The sequence below is a fragment of the Rana temporaria genome, chromosome 7, assembly GCF_905171775.1.
Source record: "Rana temporaria chromosome 7, aRanTem1.1, whole genome shotgun sequence".
Taxonomy (NCBI): Eukaryota; Metazoa; Chordata; class Amphibia; order Anura; family Ranidae; genus Rana; species Rana temporaria.
In genome coordinates this window covers 76,689,520-76,708,295 of record NC_053495.1, presented here as the reverse complement: position 1 = coordinate 76,708,295, position 18,776 = coordinate 76,689,520, and positions in this window count along the sequence as shown.

Below are 18,776 nucleotides of genomic sequence, written 5' to 3'. Positions count from 1 at the left end.
TGGAGATGGGCTGGAAAAATGGCCTGGATCGAATCTGATAACAGGCCGACTAGGCGAGCCAGTCCGCGTAAGGACACCCGTTGCTTGTCCAGTACGCAACTGATCTCTTTGCGGATGGTAGCCAGTTTGGACTTGGGTAGACAGAGGACCGCCCGGTTGGTGTCCACCAAGAACCCTAAAAATTCCATCTCTTGAGATGGAGAGAGGATAGATTTCTCGTGGTTTATGAGGAATCCTAGTTCCTGAAGCAATCCGACTGCCCAGGAGGCATGCTTGCTTGCCTGGTGAGGGGAACGAGCCATAATGAGTAGGTCGTCCAAATAGATGATCAACCTCACTCCTCTGCTCCGTAGGGTTGCCACCACCGGCTTCAGTAGTTTGGTGAAGCACCATGGGGCGGAGGAGAGACCGAAAGGAAGGCAAGTAAATTGCCACATTCTGTTTTTCCAAAGGAAGCGAAGTAAGTGTTGTGAGGTTGGATGGATGGGAACCGTGAGGTAGGCGTCCTTTAAGTCCACCTTCACCAACCAGTCCCCTGGACGTAAGAGATCCCGCAGGCAGTGGATTCCCTCCATTTTGAAATGTCGGTATACGACATGTTGGTTGAGATATCTCAGGTTTATCACTGGGCGATAGCCGCCACCCTTCTTTCTCACTAGGAAGAGGTTGCTGCGGAAACCCGGAGAGAGTGGGTCCACTTCTACCACCGCCTGTTTGGTCAGAAGTTCCTGTAATTCGTTGTCTATCAGTACGGCGTTCAAGTTTGAAAACCGTATGGGATGAGGGACCATAGCCATGTCTGGAAGTGAGTATAATTCTATCTGATAGCCCGCGACTGTACTGAGTATCCATGCGTCTGCCGTAATCGCAGACCAGGCGTGGATAAAAAGTCTCAGTCTTCCCCCTACAGGTATGTGAGAAGAATTGAGGTGTGGTGTACTCACCGGTGGTAGGGCGGGAGCGGGGATAGCCTCTCCCTCCTCGGCCTCTCCAGGGGCGTCCACGGGGAGGAAAGAAGGGCGCCGGTTGCGCCACTGGTACTGGGTAGGGCTGCGGAGCTTGGTACTGAGCGGGAGCCCTATGGTATGGCCTGTTAGGGAAGTATCGGCCGGCAGAGCGGCCTTTGTATCTGCCGGCCCTGGGAAAAACCCTAGCGGTACTAGCCTTTTTTAAAGACGTCTGAGCTTTATCCAAGCTGGAGTAGAGCCCTACCATTTTGTTGATGTCTTTTATGAGCGTGTCCCCAAATAACAAGCCCTCTGCGGCCGGGCCGGGTTCTGACTCGGCTAGGTGGGACAGCTAGGGGTCAAGCCTCATAAGGATTGAGCGGCGGCGTTCCATTGAACACGTAGTGTTCGCGCAGCCTAGGAGGCAAACTGCTCGTTGGGCCCAGCCCCTAAGTTTGGACAGGTCTACTGGTTGTCCAGAGGCGGACGCCTGTTCACTGAGGTTCAGGATTTTAGTGACAGGTCCGAATAAATCTAGGATTCGGTCCTGTATGGTCCTAAAGGACCTCTCTATTCCTTTCTTGGAATATTTCCAGTGTTTAGTGAGATATCTAAAAAGTATGGGGTCCACTTCGGGTGTGTGCACCGCCTTTTTGGCAATGCAGGGGCGGGGGCATTCTGCCCTCAACTTGTTTCGGTTGGTTTTATCAACCGATCTCCGGGCCCAGTATTCGATGTATTGGGCCACCTCGGGTAGAGGTGCCCAGTCACCGGAGCGTGGGTGGCTAATCGCCTCCGGATCGAAAAAGGGTTCTCCGTGAGAGTCCAATAATGTCTCACCCTGTGATACAGGGTTGGCGTCGTCTTGGAGCGCCATGTGCCCACTACCCTCAAATTCATCATCCTCATCCTCAGACTCAAAGGCGTCCGCCGCCTCGGACTCCGCGGACGACTCTGGAGAAGAGTCCACGAATGAGTCCGGTTTAGTCCGCCTAGCGGATCGTTGCCTCTGCAAATGCATCTCCCCGAGGCTCAGGGGTCGATTGGAGTCTGGGAGGGTAGTGGGTCGGCAGTCCTGGGAGGGTACTGCCTGGGGCACGTTATTTACTTCCCCTGCCGGGGAGTCGGAGGCCACATCAATGTGGGGGCGTTTCTGGGACGCCTTGCCCTTTTTTCTGGGCGGAATACCACTGTCGGGTGGTCCGGACATAGGTGATGCAGATTGGGGTGCAGGCGGGGTTGGGGCAACCAACGCCATGGCAGCCTGGACTGATCGGCTGATCAGCTCCTGGATTTGTGCTGCATTGAGGTAGACTGGGGCGTCTAGGGATGGCTCTACCCCCTCGGGGGCAGTAGCAGGAGTATAGGCCCTGTCGTCAGCCATAGCAGACAATATTCGGTTGTCAATACAGGGTATAAGTTTATAATGACTTAAGGATAAGGGTTGTCTAACAATCTGCTGATGAGAAGGTTAGGTTCTCTTGATAATCAGGATACACTATGTTAAAGACAGCCACTGTATCTCTACAACTTAAGTAAACCCTTTCAACTGTAAAATGAATCTGGTTAATGAATGAGGGAGAAAGGTTGCCTAGCAACACGGCTGTTCTCCTGATAGCTAGTCTGATTGATAGAGAAATAGCGATATAGCTCAGCAGTGTAGGGAATAAATTCCCCAACAAGCAATGAAAATAAGAAGGACCTGAAGCACTGGCTCCGCTCAGAACACTGCTCACTGGCGTAGCGGTGCAGGAGGAGTGAGGACCAGAGCTTGAGGCCGTAGTAATCGCAGACCAGGCGTGGATAAAAAGTCTCAGTCTTCCCCCTACAGGTATGTGAGAAGAATTGAGGTGTGGTGTACTCACCGGTGGTAGGGCGGGAGCGGGGATAGCCTCTCCCTCCTCGGCCTCTCCAGGGGCGTCCACGGGGAGGAAAGAAGGGCGCCGGTTGCGCCACTGGTACTGGGTAGGGCTGCGGAGCTTGGTACTGAGCGGGAGCCCTATGGTATGGCCTGTTAGGGAAGTATCGGCCGGCAGAGCGGCCTTTGTATCTGCCGGCCCTGGGAAAAACCCTAGCGGTACTAGCCTTTTTTAAAGACGTCTGAGCTTTATCCAAGCTGGAGTAGAGCCCTACCATTTTGTTGATGTCTTTTATGAGCGTGTCCCCAAATAACAAGCCCTCTGCGGCCGGGCCGGGTTCTGACTCGGCTAGGTGGGACAGCTAGGGGTCAAGCCTCATAAGGATTGAGCGGCGGCGTTCCATTGAACACGTAGTGTTCGCGCAGCCTAGGAGGCAAACTGCTCGTTGGGCCCAGCCCCTAAGTTTGGACAGGTCTACTGGTTGTCCAGAGGCGGACGCCTGTTCACTGAGGTTCAGGATTTTAGTGACAGGTCCGAATAAATCTAGGATTCGGTCCTGTATGGTCCTAAAGGACCTCTCTATTCCTTTCTTGGAATATTTCCAGTGTTTAGTGAGATATCTAAAAAGTATGGGGTCCACTTCGGGTGTGTGCACCGCCTTTTTGGCAATGCAGGGGCGGGGGCATTCTGCCCTCAACTTGTTTCGGTTGGTTTTATCAACCGATCTCCGGGCCCAGTATTCGATGTATTGGGCCACCTCGGGTAGAGGTGCCCAGTCACCGGAGCGTGGGTGGCTAATCGCCTCCGGATCGAAAAAGGGTTCTCCGTGAGAGTCCAATAATGTCTCACCCTGTGATACAGGGTTGGCGTCGTCTTGGAGCGCCATGTGCCCACTACCCTCAAATTCATCATCCTCATCCTCAGACTCAAAGGCGTCCGCCGCCTCGGACTCCGCGGACGACTCTGGAGAAGAGTCCACGAATGAGTCCGGTTTAGTCCGCCTAGCGGATCGTTGCCTCTGCAAATGCATCTCCCCGAGGCTCAGGGGTCGATTGGAGTCTGGGAGGGTAGTGGGTCGGCAGTCCTGGGAGGGTACTGCCTGGGGCACGTTATTTACTTCCCCTGCCGGGGAGTCGGAGGCCACATCAATGTGGGGGCGTTTCTGGGACGCCTTGCCCTTTTTTCTGGGCGGAATACCACTGTCGGGTGGTCCGGACATAGGTGATGCAGATTGGGGTGCAGGCGGGGTTGGGGCAACCAACGCCATGGCAGCCTGGACTGATCGGCTGATCAGCTCCTGGATTTGTGCTGCATTGAGGTAGACTGGGGCGTCTAGGGATGGCTCTACCCCCTCGGGGGCAGTAGCAGGAGTATAGGCCCTGTCGTCAGCCATAGCAGACAATATTCGGTTGTCAATACAGGGTATAAGTTTATAATGACTTAAGGATAAGGGTTGTCTAACAATCTGCTGATGAGAAGGTTAGGTTCTCTTGATAATCAGGATACACTATGTTAAAGACAGCCACTGTATCTCTACAACTTAAGTAAACCCTTTCAACTGTAAAATGAATCTGGTTAATGAATGAGGGAGAAAGGTTGCCTAGCAACACGGCTGTTCTCCTGATAGCTAGTCTGATTGATAGAGAAATAGCGATATAGCTCAGCAGTGTAGGGAATAAATTCCCCAACAAGCAATGAAAATAAGAAGGACCTGAAGCACTGGCTCCGCTCAGAACACTGCTCACTGGCGTAGCGGTGCAGGAGGAGTGAGGACCAGAGCTTGAGGCCGTAGTCTCGCGAGACTACGGGCCTCTGAGTGATTGGTGGAAACCCAGGGACGTTCCGACACGCCCCCTGGAGACGCGCCGCTCTGAGGAAAGGGCGCGCGGCGAGGAGAGGAAGAAGGTAGGATGGCGCCAAGAGCAAAAAATGGCGCCGTCCTACATATGAGGGAAAGACAAACCGGACCGGGCAGAGCGCATCGACACCGGATGCGCGTCGACCGGAGCCCAACCGGAAGGTTGGGGGGGGAATGAGAGAGAGCTGAGAGTAATGAATTACAGGGAAGTACAGAAAAAGTACAGAAAGTACAGAAAATACAGGAATCACAGTAGGGAGCCTGAAGGGGATACCAGCGGGGGAAATACCCCCATTAGTTGAAATAAATCCCCAGCGTTAAAATAAAATCATTGAAAACAATAGAATAATACGTTGTACTTAGCTGATTTCTTGCTATGAGCAGAAAGAAAGAGGAGGGTTCTAAGGAGACAGCCCTTTATATACCTGCTGTCCTGCCTCGTGATTGGCACATCCAGCCAGAGGGCTGCTGGGTGTTGTAGTTCTTTCTTTTCTTCAGTTCAAAAACGTTTTTCTACCTGAATTCATTAAAAGTTGAATTTCTGCTATGTGCATTAATAAAGAAAGATAATGCATAAGATATGAGCCTCCTGTCTGAAATATAACTTCATTTTATGTCTTGTGAAAAACGACAAAAAAAAATTGAAGCATGCTTAAAATGATAGTGTGTGGGAAAAAACATTTAAAACAACGTTTTTAAACCCGCGCATGCTCAGAAGCAAGTTATGAAGCTAGCTTCAATGGAAAAGAGTGCTGAACGTAACCGCGCTTTGCTAGAGCATTTTGAAAAAATGATGGTGTGTAGGCAACGTCGTTTTTGAAAATGAAGTTTCAAAAACGTTGTTTTATTTCATGATTTAAAACGTCGTTTTTTTTTCATCACATAAAGTGATGGTGTGTACGCGGCATTACAGTCTCTCTCAGGCTTTTCTTTTGATTTTAGCATTCCCTCTCTGCTGTGTGTAACCACTTTTATCAAACCCAAAAAGTGTGTGTGTGTGTGTGTGTCACTACTACGCAGGGCAGTCTTAATAGCATCATGGGCCCCTGGGCAAAGTAATGCTCTGGGGCCCCTACAATGGAGACAGTGCAGGTAAACAGACATTAAGTAGGTAGGAGGGAGATAAGCGGAGCTTCTCCTTTATGTATGTAGTATTTTCCTACTGTTACTGTTCATGTAGTTAATGAACTACATGAACAGTAACAGTAGGAAAATACTACATACATAAAGTAGCAAATCTGTCCTGTGCATATAATATAGCTCCCAACTGTCCCTGGTTTGGAGGGACTATCCCTGATTTGGATCAATGTCCCTCTGTCTCTCTTTCCTCCTCATTTGTCCCTCATTTTGGTCTGAGCTATATAGTTGTATATAAAATTTAAGTTTCCCAGCGCTAAACCTTTCATCCGATTTCTAAATTGCTGCATTTGTCAATTTCAAAAGCCAATATAAAGGAATAGTGGTGGTAAAAAAAGAACTTGTGGGTTTAACCAATCTTGTTTTTTTTCTATACAATTCTCCTTTAAGGGGGCGTGGCAAGGGGTGTGTCCTTTGCCTGCATACTTTTGCTGATAGGTGTCCCTCATTCCCATCTCAAAAAGTTGGGAGGTGTATAATATATCTGCTAGATTGATGCCTCCCTAGCACTATGGCCCCTCTGTGCCCTAGAGGAAGCATCCCTCCAGGCATTCATAGCCTTTAGGTGCAAACAGTGCTGGGCTCAGAATGACACCATCCACAATGCTACTTCCGCAGGTGGGCCCTGCCCCTCCCTGCTGGCTGTAAAATAATGGGTATCGTTCTGCACAGCACGGTGCACCACTGCCAGCCTGCCCCCCCCCCCCCTGTGTATCCATCACTCTCAGTGCCATCATGGGGCCCCCCCCCAATTTCAGGTCAGCGTGGACTCAAGGACCAGCTGCTTTGGGGAAAGTGCAGGGGCCCCCCCCATGCAGCTAGGGTCCCTGGGCAATGCCCATGTGTGCCCTCTCATTAAGACTACATAATGGATGGTGTAAATTGACTGGTTTTTCCTATGTTACCATGACAACCACGTCTGGCGGCCATCTTAGACTCTTTAACATTTTCCACACTAGGGAAAATATGACTTTTAATTGGCTTTAAATGTTATTTTAATGACATTCTGACCTTGGCTTAGCAAAACACCATAAACCATCAAAAAGGATTACTGTTAGTACAATTGTTATGCAATAAATAATGCAATTGTTCATGAAAAATAAAGTTTAGGTCTGTGAGCTCACTTGAAGATCCTTTCCTTATCTTTACATGTCAAAGACCCTTAATTTATAACCTGGGATAAAAAAATACAGATAAAGCTAACACAGTCTCCTTGTGAGGCACTCTTGAAACACCATGCACTCAGATTCAACTTTAGTGAGAGGAGAAAAAACATGTCTTCTCTCATGTTCACAGCATATATATGAAAAATATACAATGTACAGGCCTTATATATATTATTTTAAACCCCAATAGTCCTGACACTGCCTTGCCCAACAATGCCTCAATATTGCCTTCCACGTGATGGTACAGAGCTGGAATGGCAAAAAAAATAGGAACTGGGAACCTGCCATTATTCTACAAAGGGAAAGGCAGGAGTTGTAAAGCCAGCAACTTTGACAATCTGGAATTTAGAGGCTGGTATGTGGGTGGCAGTGACTGTATTGTTTTTTTGTTGCAACATCTGGGGCAGAGAAATGTGCCTGCTATACTCTACAGCTAGTGGTGTGCAGCCTTGCCAGTGGAGGCTGATGAGGTCATCAGATATAGCGGGGGTAGACCTGAAAGGTGAGAAGGAGCAGAATTGCATTCCTCTTTTGTGGCTTTCAGGTGCTCTTGCCAATAGGCTGAGTGGTGGGAAGTTAAATGTCTTGTCAAGCATGTGGTACCCAAATGGCCGATGTTTTTGCCATGCTTGATCTGCTTGAAGCAATGTTTGCAAATTGCAACAGTGCGATGAGCTGCTAAAAAAGGCCCCAGACAGCTGAGCTGTGGGAAGTGGGCTGAGAGATAACGGCTCCACAGTCCGATCGAACAGGGTGGCGGCTCTCTACTCTTCCATGATGGCTGCCTTGTTGGGGCTGTGCCTAACCCTCACTTTTATCCTCTGCTCTATTTGGCACTCATGTCCCATCCTCCTCATCACTAGCGCCAATTTGGCAATACGCTGCAGCTGGGGGAACTTGACTGCCAATTTGTTGTTTCAGTGTTCTCCCCTCTCTGTAGGCTCATGTTCCTACCTTCCTCAACCTCAGAATCAAGTTAAGGCGCAAGTGGCTGATGCTGTGTTCAAATAACTTAGCATTAGCACTTAAAAGGTGAAACTAATATAAGAGATAGACTCATTACATGCAAAGCAAGATAGTTCAAGCCGTGATATGTCATAATTGTGATGATTATGGCTTACAGCTCATGAAAACCCCAAATCCACAATCTCAGAAAATTAGAATATTACATGCAATCAATAAAACAAGGATTGTTCATAGAACAATATCGGACCTCTGAAAAGTATAAGCATGCATATCATGTACTCAGTACTTGGTTTGAGCCCCTTTTGCAGCAATTACTGCATCAATGCAGTGTGGCATGGCAGCTATCAGTCTGTGGCACTGCTGAGGTGTTATGGAAGACCAGGATGCTTCAATAGCGGCCTTCAGGTCTTCTGCATTGTTCAGTCTCATATCTCTCATCTTTCTCTTGGCAATGCCCCATAGATTCTCTATTTCACAGGTGCCAAACACAAGGCCTGTGGGCCTGAATCTGGCCCTCCAGGCCATTTCATGTGGCCCTCGCATCTCTCCTGCAGCTGCAGGAGAGCTCCAGCCCTCCTCTGGTCCTCCTCCAGACCCATCATTTTTGCTTACAAGCATTGCATTCAGCTTCTCCCCAGCAGCAGCATAAGGAAAGGGGGGTGCACTGTGATGTAAGGGAGAGTGGGGGACTCAACCTCTGATGGTGGGGTGGCTCTTGACATCTAATGTAAGAGGAGGGGATGCACTGGACATCTAATCTTACAGATACAACCGTACCTTTTGAGAACAATCATAATGCTGATGCGGCCCACGATGAAATTGAGTTTGACACCCCTGCTCTATGGGGTTCAGGTCAGGTGAGTTTGCTGGCCAATGAAGCACAGTATTCCCACGGTCATTGAACCAGGTTTTGGTGCTTTTGGCAGTGTGGGCAGGTGCCAAGTCCTGCTGGAAAATAAAGTCAGTAACCCCATAGAGCTTGTCTGTGGAAGGAAGCAGGAACTGCTTCAAAATATCCTGGTAGACGGCTGAGTTGACATTTGAAGCCCATGTCCAGGATCCGTCTGTGTGTGATGGCTCTTGATGCACTGACTCCAGCCTCAGTCCACTCCTTGTGAAAGTCCCCAACACTTTTTAATGGCCTTTCCTGACAATCCTCTCCAGGCAGCAGTCATCACTGCTGCTTGTGCACCTTTTTCTTCCACACTTTTCCCTTCCACATAACTTTCTATTAATGTGCTTTGATACAGCACTTTGGAAACATCCAACTTTTTTTGAAATTACCCTTTGAGGCTTTCCCTTCTTATGGAAGGTGTCAATGATGGTTGTCTGCACAACTGTCAGGTCAGAAGTCTTTCCCATGATTGTGATTCCTACTGAACCAGACTGAGACCATTTAAAGGCTCAGGAACCCTTTGCAGGTGTTATGGCTTAATTCGCTGATTAGAGTGGGACACTTTGAGCCTAGAATATTGCACCTTTTCACAAAATTCTAATTTTCTGAGATTGTGGATTTGGGGTTTTCATGAGCTGTAAGCCATAATCATCACAATTATGACAAATCACTGCTTGAACTCTCTTGCTTTGCATGTAATGAGTCTATCTCATATATTAATTTTTACCTTTTAAGTTGCATTAGTGAAATAAATGAACTTTTTCAAGTATCACTGTAGGATCCTCCAGTTGGCTTTTAATTAGATCCTCACTAGTAGATTCTTGACTCTGTTGTGCCGCATTTTTATACAGTTTGTACCTGAGCTTTGTGTCTAGTGACAGCTTCAATGTGTATCATTCTTAGTAAATGATCTATATCCACATTTTCTCCATTGATGGAACCTAGTTTAGCAAGTGGGTCATGTTCTGGGTTTTAGAATGACCTTTTGTTTTTCTTTGATAAATGGTTAATCCATTACTACTGACTAATTCATCTATGGTGCAAAACAATTTGGCCTGTTTAACAGGTTTGTTATTAGATCATAGCATGTTATTCCTCTTCCAAGTAGGTAGATACTCGACAAAACTGTTGCGTACATAATGGGAATCTGTGATTATTACAAATTTGGTAAAATTATGCTCTACAGCAATTTGTATACAGCTGCTAATTCTGCCACTTGGCTTCTCTTAGCACCAATACTGTATCCTACTGATACATTTGGGAATTCACCTGACCACGTGATTCCAATACCTGCCACTAATTTTCTCTCATTCCCTACAATGGTGTGATAAGCACAACCATCAACATATACACATGGGAGGAGAGGACAATAATTCTCATCATATGCTTTGCAAGAGGAAGAGATTTATTCCTCTAAAAAATCATCTAACAGCTATTCTTTATGAGAAGGAGATGCACAATCATGAAGTTCAGCAAGTCCTTGAGCTACTGGACACTATTTATTTTGTTTATACCAGACTTCTAATGGCCATCCTTGTAGAGATAATGCCCAAGCAGTTATTCTGCTGTTTGACAAATTACCATCTCTTATTTTGTCACTTTGTAAATATAGTAGAGGTTGATGTGCTGTTTCAATGGTGATTTTCTCACCCTGAATGTAACTTCTAAAGTTTTGAGGAGCCCAGTCTGTGGCTAATAATGCCTTTTCACTGTCATTAAATTTTACCTCTACTGGTGACAATGACTTTGTTCAAATTGTCTTGTTCTTGACATAGTACTGCACTGAGGTTTGTAAGACCAGTTTCCAGATAAAAGGGTTTAGTCCCCTCTGGATAGATCAAACATGAGTTTCCTTTTAAGCTCAATCATGGCTTGTTCCTGATCCTTTCCCCATATCCAGGATACATCCTCCTTAAAGGGGTAGTAAAGGTAAAAAATGTTTTCCCTAAATAGCTTCCTTTACCTTCGTACAGTCCTCCTTCACTTACCTCATCCCTCGATTTTGCTTTTAAATGCCCTCATTTCTTCTGAGAAATCCTCACTTCCTGTTATTCTGTCTGTAACTACACACAGTAATGCAAGGCTTTCTCCCTGGTGTGGAGAAAGCCTCTTGAGGGAGAAAGCCTTGCATTACTGTGTGTAGTTACAGACACACAGTAAGCGTGACAACCCTCTGGCATACCTGCAATTATTCCTCACTGAGGAGGTAATTGAAAAAATTGTCACAGAGACAATTGGCTACCATGATAAGCAGAAGGAGAAAAAGGAGAAAGGCTGGGTAATAACGAGCAAACATGTACGATGAAACCGGTCCGTCGGACCGTTTTCACCGTACATGTCTGCCCGAGGGCTTCTGTACGATGGCTGTACTAACCATCGTACAGAAGTCCGCGCGTAAACAATACGTGGGGCGTGGCCGCGTCGTCGCTGCGACGATGACACGGCGACGTGGGCGGGCCTGCCATTTAAATGCTTCCACGCATGCGTCAAACTCATTCGACGCATTCGAGGGACGGCGGGCGCTCGGACATGTACGGTAGGTCTGAACTGACGACCGTACATGTCCGAGCGGGCAGGATTCCAGCGGACGGTTTTAAAACACGTCCAGGAATATTTGTCTGCTGGGAAAAGGCCCGGCGGGCAAATGTTTGCTGGAAATCTGCCCGCTCGCGCCTACCCACGACCAAACATGTATGCTGAAACTGGTCCGCGGACCAGTTTCAGCATACATGTTTGGTCGTGTGTACGGGGCCAAAGTGGGAACCGGTGACTAAGGAGGACAGCTGGCAGTTTCTCGGACTCATCATTCTTCAGGGGGTGATGGGGAAACCGCTCCAGAAATGGTACTGGACCACCAATAAGTTACTGGCCACTCCGTTTTTTGGCACTGTGATGTCAGATTACCAGTTTTCTCTCATCATGAAGTATTTCCACTTAATGAACAATGAAGAATTTGATGAGGCCACGCATCCTGCACCCAAACAAAATCTGGGAGGTATGCCACATGATTGTGACCAATTTCCAGCAGGCCTATGTGCCAGAAAGGGACATCAGCGTGGATGAAAGTTTGATGGCCTACAAGGGACGCCTAAGCTGGATACAGTTTATTGCATCCAAAAGAGCGAGGTTTGGCATCAAATTCTACATGCTCTATGAGTCATCCACCGGATACATGTGGAATTCGGTCATTTACACCGGTAAAGGCACGAAGTTCAACCCCAGGTACAGCGGCTTTGGGATGGCCACATCATCTGTCCTTACACTGCTGGAGCCATTGCTGAACAAAGGATATTGTGTGACCACGGACAATTTCTACATGTCTCCGGAACTGTATGAGGTTTTGCTACAAAACAAGACTGATGCATATGGTACCGTTAGGCCTAACCAACGTGACATGCCATCTATGTTTGCCAAGAAAAAACTCAAAACCGGAGTTTTGTCTCATGAGTACTGTGCACAATACCTCCACTGCCCTGGTCCACACATAAGGTGGGAAACATGTGTTGAAGCCGCAAGTCGTGATCGACTATAATAACACAATGGGAGGTGTCGACAGAGCCAATCAGGCAATGCGCAAACAGCAAAAAAAAATATTATAAGAAGATTTTCAGGCATCTTCAGGAACAATGCCTTTGGACATGCCTCTTGTTCATTCTGACTTTATCTGGAAGGTGGCTGAGCAGATATTTGTCAACCACCAGACACTATCAGTAGCTGTGAACAGACCCGGATGACGTGCCGTTGTCAACCCAGAACGCCTCACTGGTTGTCACTTTATGGACTACATACCGCCAACCGCAAAAAAGGCAGCACCTACCAGGTTTGCTGTTCAAAGAGAGGTGGCAATGGAAAGAAAGTCCAAAAAGGAACAAGGTTCCATTGTCCTGATTGTGACGTTGGACTTTGTCCAGTTCCATGCTTCAAAATGTATCACACTCAGGATGTTTATTGACTTTTCTTTGTTTGACAAATTTCATTATTTTTTATTACATTATTGAATAAAATTATATTATTTATTAGATTATAATTCATGATTTTGTGTTTCAAATTTATCACATCTGGGATGTCTACCAGAGTCTTGTTTGGTCAGGTTTAAGTAAGTAATTACTAAGAATTGCAGGCCTACAACATAATCAAACCGCCAAGGAGGTTAAGTAATGCCAACAGTGGTTTACTGATTTCTCCATAATTATCAATAAACTTACGTGAATAGTTCATACCCAAGAATGATCTCAGTTCACTGATATTGGTATGTGTTTTTGACTTTATCACAGCCTCCACTTTCTTCTTTTGGGGATTTAGGCCTTCAGAAGTAACCTCATATCCCAAGAAATTCACTTTGGAATGACCCCATTGGGCTTTATGTAAAGAGATTTTTACCCCGCCTCTCTTAGCTGATTAAGAAAGTGTCTAATTTCTTGGATTTGCCTTTCAAACGAGGTACAGTTGCATCAGGCATAGCTTTATGTAAAAACATGGCAAATTAATGAATTTATATAACCAAATGGCATTCTGTTCCAGGTGTACTGTTCCTTACCAAACGTAAATGCCAGTTTATATTGGTCTTCAGGACTTACCTTATCGGTCCAATATCCTTAAGCACAATCCAGTGTAGTAAAGTACTTAGCATCTTGCATCTGTACCAGGCCCGGACTGGAACAAAAAATAGGCCCGGGCATTTTAGACTGAGCAGCCAACTGTTCCAGGAGGGGTCGGTAGAGATTTGCGGGGGGGCTGGTGTCGGTCCTCCACACTGTAATGTGCAGGGACACTGTGATATAAAGGGAATTGCACTGTAAATGGGGCACTGCAATGGTTACAGTGCCACTTTACAGGGCAGTCCTCTTTATATTACAGTGTCCCAGTCCTATTGTGGCCATACAATGCTAGTACTGTCGGTCTCCTCTTGTGCCCACACTGCTCAGTGATACTAACCTGCTCTCTCTCTCTGGTGGTGCTGGACAGCATGGCGCTCTCTTTCTGGTGGTGCGGTACAGCATGGCTCTCTCTCTCTGGTGGTGTGGGTTCAGTGTATTTCTCTCTTTCTGGTGGTGTGGGTACAGTGTGGCTCTCTCACTGGTGGTGCGGTACAGCGTGGCTCTCTTTCTGGTGGTGCAGTACAGCGGGGCTGTCTCTGGTGGTGCGGTACATCGTGGCTCCCTCTCTGGTGGTGCGGGTACAGCGTGGTTCTCTCTGGTGGTGTGGTATAGCATGGCTCTCTCTGCTGGACCTGCAGTAACGCTGGAAGAGGAGTGTGAGGAAGAGGAGTGAGAGGAGGAATGTGGCTTTGAGGAGGAGGAGGAAGACCAACCACAGCAGGCATCCCAGGGTGCATGTTGTCACCTATCTGGTACCCGTGGTGTTGTACGTGGCTGGGAGGAAGAACAGACCTTCAGTGAGATCAGTGAGGATGTGGAACGGGACATGAGTAGCTCGGCATCCAACCTTGTGCAAATGGGGTCTTTCATGCTGTCGTGCCTGTTGAGGAACCCTTGTATAAAAAGGCTGAAGGAGAACGACCTATACTGGGTGGCCACGCTACTAGACCCCCGGTATAAGCATAAAGTGCCTGAAATGTTACCAAATTACTGGAAGTCGGAAAGGATGCAGCAGTTCCAAAATAAATTGAAAAGTATGCTTTACATAGCACACAAGGGTGATGTCACAGCACAACGGGAATCTAACAGTGGAAGAGGTGAAAGAAATCCTCCTCCTACCATGACCACGCCGGCAAGGACAGGACGCTTTACAGACGTGTTGTTGATGGAGGACATGCGGAGCTTATTAAGTCCTACGCATCGCCACAGCCCTTCGGGGTCCAGAGAACGACTTGAACGACAGGTAGCAGACTACCTCGCCTTAACTGTAGATATCAACACTCTGAGGAGCTATGAACCCCTTGACTACTGGGTGTGCAGGCTTGACCTGTGGCCTGAGCTATCCCAATTTGCGATAGAACTTCTGGCCTGCCCCGCATCAAGTGTCCTTTCAGAAAGGACCTTCAGTGCAGCAGGAGGTATTGTCACTGAGAAGAGAAGTCGCCTAGGTCAAAAAAGTCTAGATTGCCTCACCTTTATTAAGATGAATGAGGCATGGATCCCAAAGGGACTGGGCGATACATTTGACTAAAGGCCTGATGAGATGAGCTTCCTTGGGCTAAAAATGGTCCACACGCTGCTGTATTTTATCTCTGCATGCCGGATGACTTGCGTGACTTATCCGCCACCAACTAGGGTTCAAGCCACAATGTTTTAGTGCACTTTCTGCCTGGAAAACATAAATGTTTCTGGCCGCTGCTACAGCGGCTGCAGCAATACCTACTTTTTTAGGTATGTGTACATGCCTAATTTTTCTGGCCTCTGGTGCTGCACTGTGGCTGCAAAAACAAAACCAAAAAAAAAAAGGCACATACATGTGTCAATTCCCCTTCGTGATCGTTACCTTGTTGTGGTGAAGGGGCTTGCGTAGCACAATGAAGCGACCACCTAAATGATTGTGTTGGCAATGGCAATGTTGGCACACCCCAGATGATAAGGTCGTTGCTTCATTGTGAACAGACCAAAAGCGATCGGCTGGATAATTTTGCATAGAAAAAACATAAATTTTCTTTGTGATCATCTAAGGTGATCATTAAAGCCTACTAGGCAAACAATGGGCCCACACTGCAGAATCATTGTTTTCTGGGTCACTTAACTGTCACTGAACTACCTCAACATGACCATAGGCTTTGAAAAACCCCCATCGCCTGCAATCACCAAAATGTGCGCATGAGCACAGTCATCACTATACCAAGATTGACGCATAGAGGAATAAAATTTATGTCAACTATTGACAACTCTTTGCGGTTGTCTAAATTCTATTCCATACACGTCTCCTGATAGGGGACGTAACAGGGATTAAACTGATAGGAATAGTACTATTTAACATACCACTCATATTGGGATTACACAGTACATTACATGGCGCACGCACAGATTTTTGTTAATTAAAAAAAAAAAAGAGCACAGCCTCTGCGGAGCTGGGTATATTTTGGCCGCATTACTGAACGCTCATGCACAATGGCTATAAGCTCATGCGTCCTTTTGCGGAGGTGACAAACCTGGTCAGTCAAACCCAAGGCAACATCATCGACCTCATCCCATATGCGATCTTTCTGGAGTGTGCCCTGCGAAGAGTGCTGGATCAGGCCGTAGATGAGCATGAAGAGGAAGAGTTGTGCTCACCATCACCACCAGAAGCAGCCTTGTCGTCGTCGATTGCTGGACCTGCGGCAACGCACAGTGAGTGAGTGAGAAACTTATATAGCGCAGCAACATGCGAACTGAATCGCCTCTGGGCACTCGTTGTCCCTTTCTCCTTTGTCTTCAAAAGAGATGGGTTTTGATCTTTCTCCTAAAGGCCAAGTGATTCTCCTACAACCGAATGCTGGTTGGTAAAGCGTTCCATAGTCTAGGTCCTTGGACCGCAAATCTTCTTTCTGAGAGAGAGGAGTCTGAAGAAGAGGAGTCAGAGGAGGAAGGTGGCTTTGAGGAAGTGGAAGACCAACCATAGCAGGCCTCCCAGGGGGCTTGTTGTCACCTTTCAGGGACCCTTGGTGTTGTACGTGGCTGGGTGGAGGAAGAGACATTCAATGACGTCAGTGAGGACAAGGAACGGGACATGGCTAGCTTGGTATCCAACCTTGTGTAAATGGGGAGTTTACGGTTGTGCAAATGGACTGTTTGCGGTGGTTTGCTGTGCGTTAAATAGGGAGTTTGGTCTGTCAGAGTTTGGTCTGTCACTGTGAACCCTAACCCTAATAAATGTGAAAGATGCGCTGCTAGTATAATATATGTGTCTATCAGTATCAACATATCTAAATGGCAACCACTAAATACCATATATATGCACATATAGACACAATCAATAATAAAGTGCTCAACGTGCAATTAATACAAAAATGAAGACAAGTGCACAGAAGAAATAGTAGTCCATATAGCCGCAATCAGCTGTGACTTCTACAGATATTCTAAGTTCTTCACAGAAGCACCCGTATTTGTGTTGAAAAAAGTCCAAGACAATGGTGTCAAATAGCTGAATAAAAGCACCTCCACCTCAGGTAAATAATCTGCTTACCAGACAAACAGATCAAAATCGCATGTATCTCTATATCAGATTAGTATCCACTGCTCCGCTGCTGGATTCCTCCACACTAGGTTGTGTGTTTAATGGTGTTTGGCCAGATCACACCACATGCGTTCAAACCCGGGAGTGAAAACAAGAATGGCAAACAGAGTAGCATTGCAAGACATACGTTTTATTAAAATATAACAAAGTTGCACTCACATTTCCAAAGTGGTAAAAGTAGCGTGTATTAAATGTTTTTAAGCCGGCCGGCTTGAATGTTCCGCTCGTCCTTCCGGATAGTCGCGGGTATACAGTGATGACGTCAGCACGCCGCTCCTCCCTACGCCGTTTCGTCAAATGATGACTTCCTCCAGGGGCACGAGCGGCGTGCTGACTCGCCACTACTTATGCAAAACTCAGTGTCCAACAGACCGCCCAGACCTGACTTCCGGGGATCGTGGACGCGGATCACCCATCTTTAATGTGGGATCCTAGCCCTAATTGCGTTCAACAGTGCTATAGTTGACTTTGATTGTCACAAAAAATCAATTTAAAAGATAAAGCAACAACACTGGTCACTTAAAGCTAAAAAATGTATTAAACTGATAATAAGTTTAACCTCTTGACCACCGCCCCATGTCAAAAAGACGTCCTCCTTTTTAAAGTTGAATATCTCGATAACGGCAGCAGCTGCTGCCACAACCGAGATATTCATCTTTGCAGGGGGCGGTGGTGTACACGATAACGGCGGTCTCCGCGGCGGATTCGCCGCGAGATCGCCGTTATCGGTGGCGGGAGAGGGGCCCCCCCCCCTCCCGCCGCTCTCCCGCGCTCTCCGCCGCTTACCGGAGCCGTCGGTAGCGGCGGAGGGGATCCGATGTGTCCGGCAGCTGAGCGGGGACGGGACTGAAGGAGAAATCTCCTTCACCCGTCCTCATAGCTCTGCTGGGCGGAAGTGACGTCAAAACGTCAGTCCCGCCCAGCCTCTTAAAGAAACATTTTTTTTTTTGTCATTTGAAAAAATGACTTTTTTTTTTTTATTTATTTTTTTGCATTTAAGTCGAATTATGAGATCTGAGGTCTTTTTGACCCCAGATCTCATATTTAAGAGGACCTGTCATGCTTTTTTCTATTACAAGGGATGTTTACATTCCTTGTAATAGGAATAAAAGTGATCAATTTTTTTTATTTTATTTTTTTCAGTGTAAAAAATTATAAAACTAAATAAAAATAAATAAGAAAACCAAAAAAAAATTTTTTAAAGCGCCCCGTCCCGACGAGCTCGCGCGCAGAAGTAAACGCATACGCGAGTAGCGCCCGCATATGAAAACGGTATTCAAACCACACAAGTGAGGTATCGCCGCGATCGTTAGAGCGAGAGCAATAATTCTAGCCCTAGACCTACTCTGCAACTCAAAAAATGCAACCTGTAGAATTTTTTAAACGTCGCCTATCGAGATTTTTAAGGGTAAAAGTTTGACGCCATGCCACGAGCGGGCGCAATTTTTAAGCGTGACATGTTGGGTATCATTTTACTCGGCGTAACATTATCTTTCACAATATATAAAAAAATTGGGCAAAATGTATTGTTGTCTTATTTTTTAATTCAAAAAAGTGATTTTTATCCAAAAAAAGTGCGCTTGTAAGACCGCTGCGCAAATACGGTGTGACAAAAAGTATTGCAATGACTGCCATTTTATTCCCTAGGATGTCTGCTAAAAAAAAATATATAATGTTTGGGGGTTCTGATAAATTTTCTAGCAAAAAAATTGTGATTTTCACATGAAGGAGAGAAGTGCCAGAATTTACCTGGTGGGCAAGTGGTTAAAATACAAATTATAA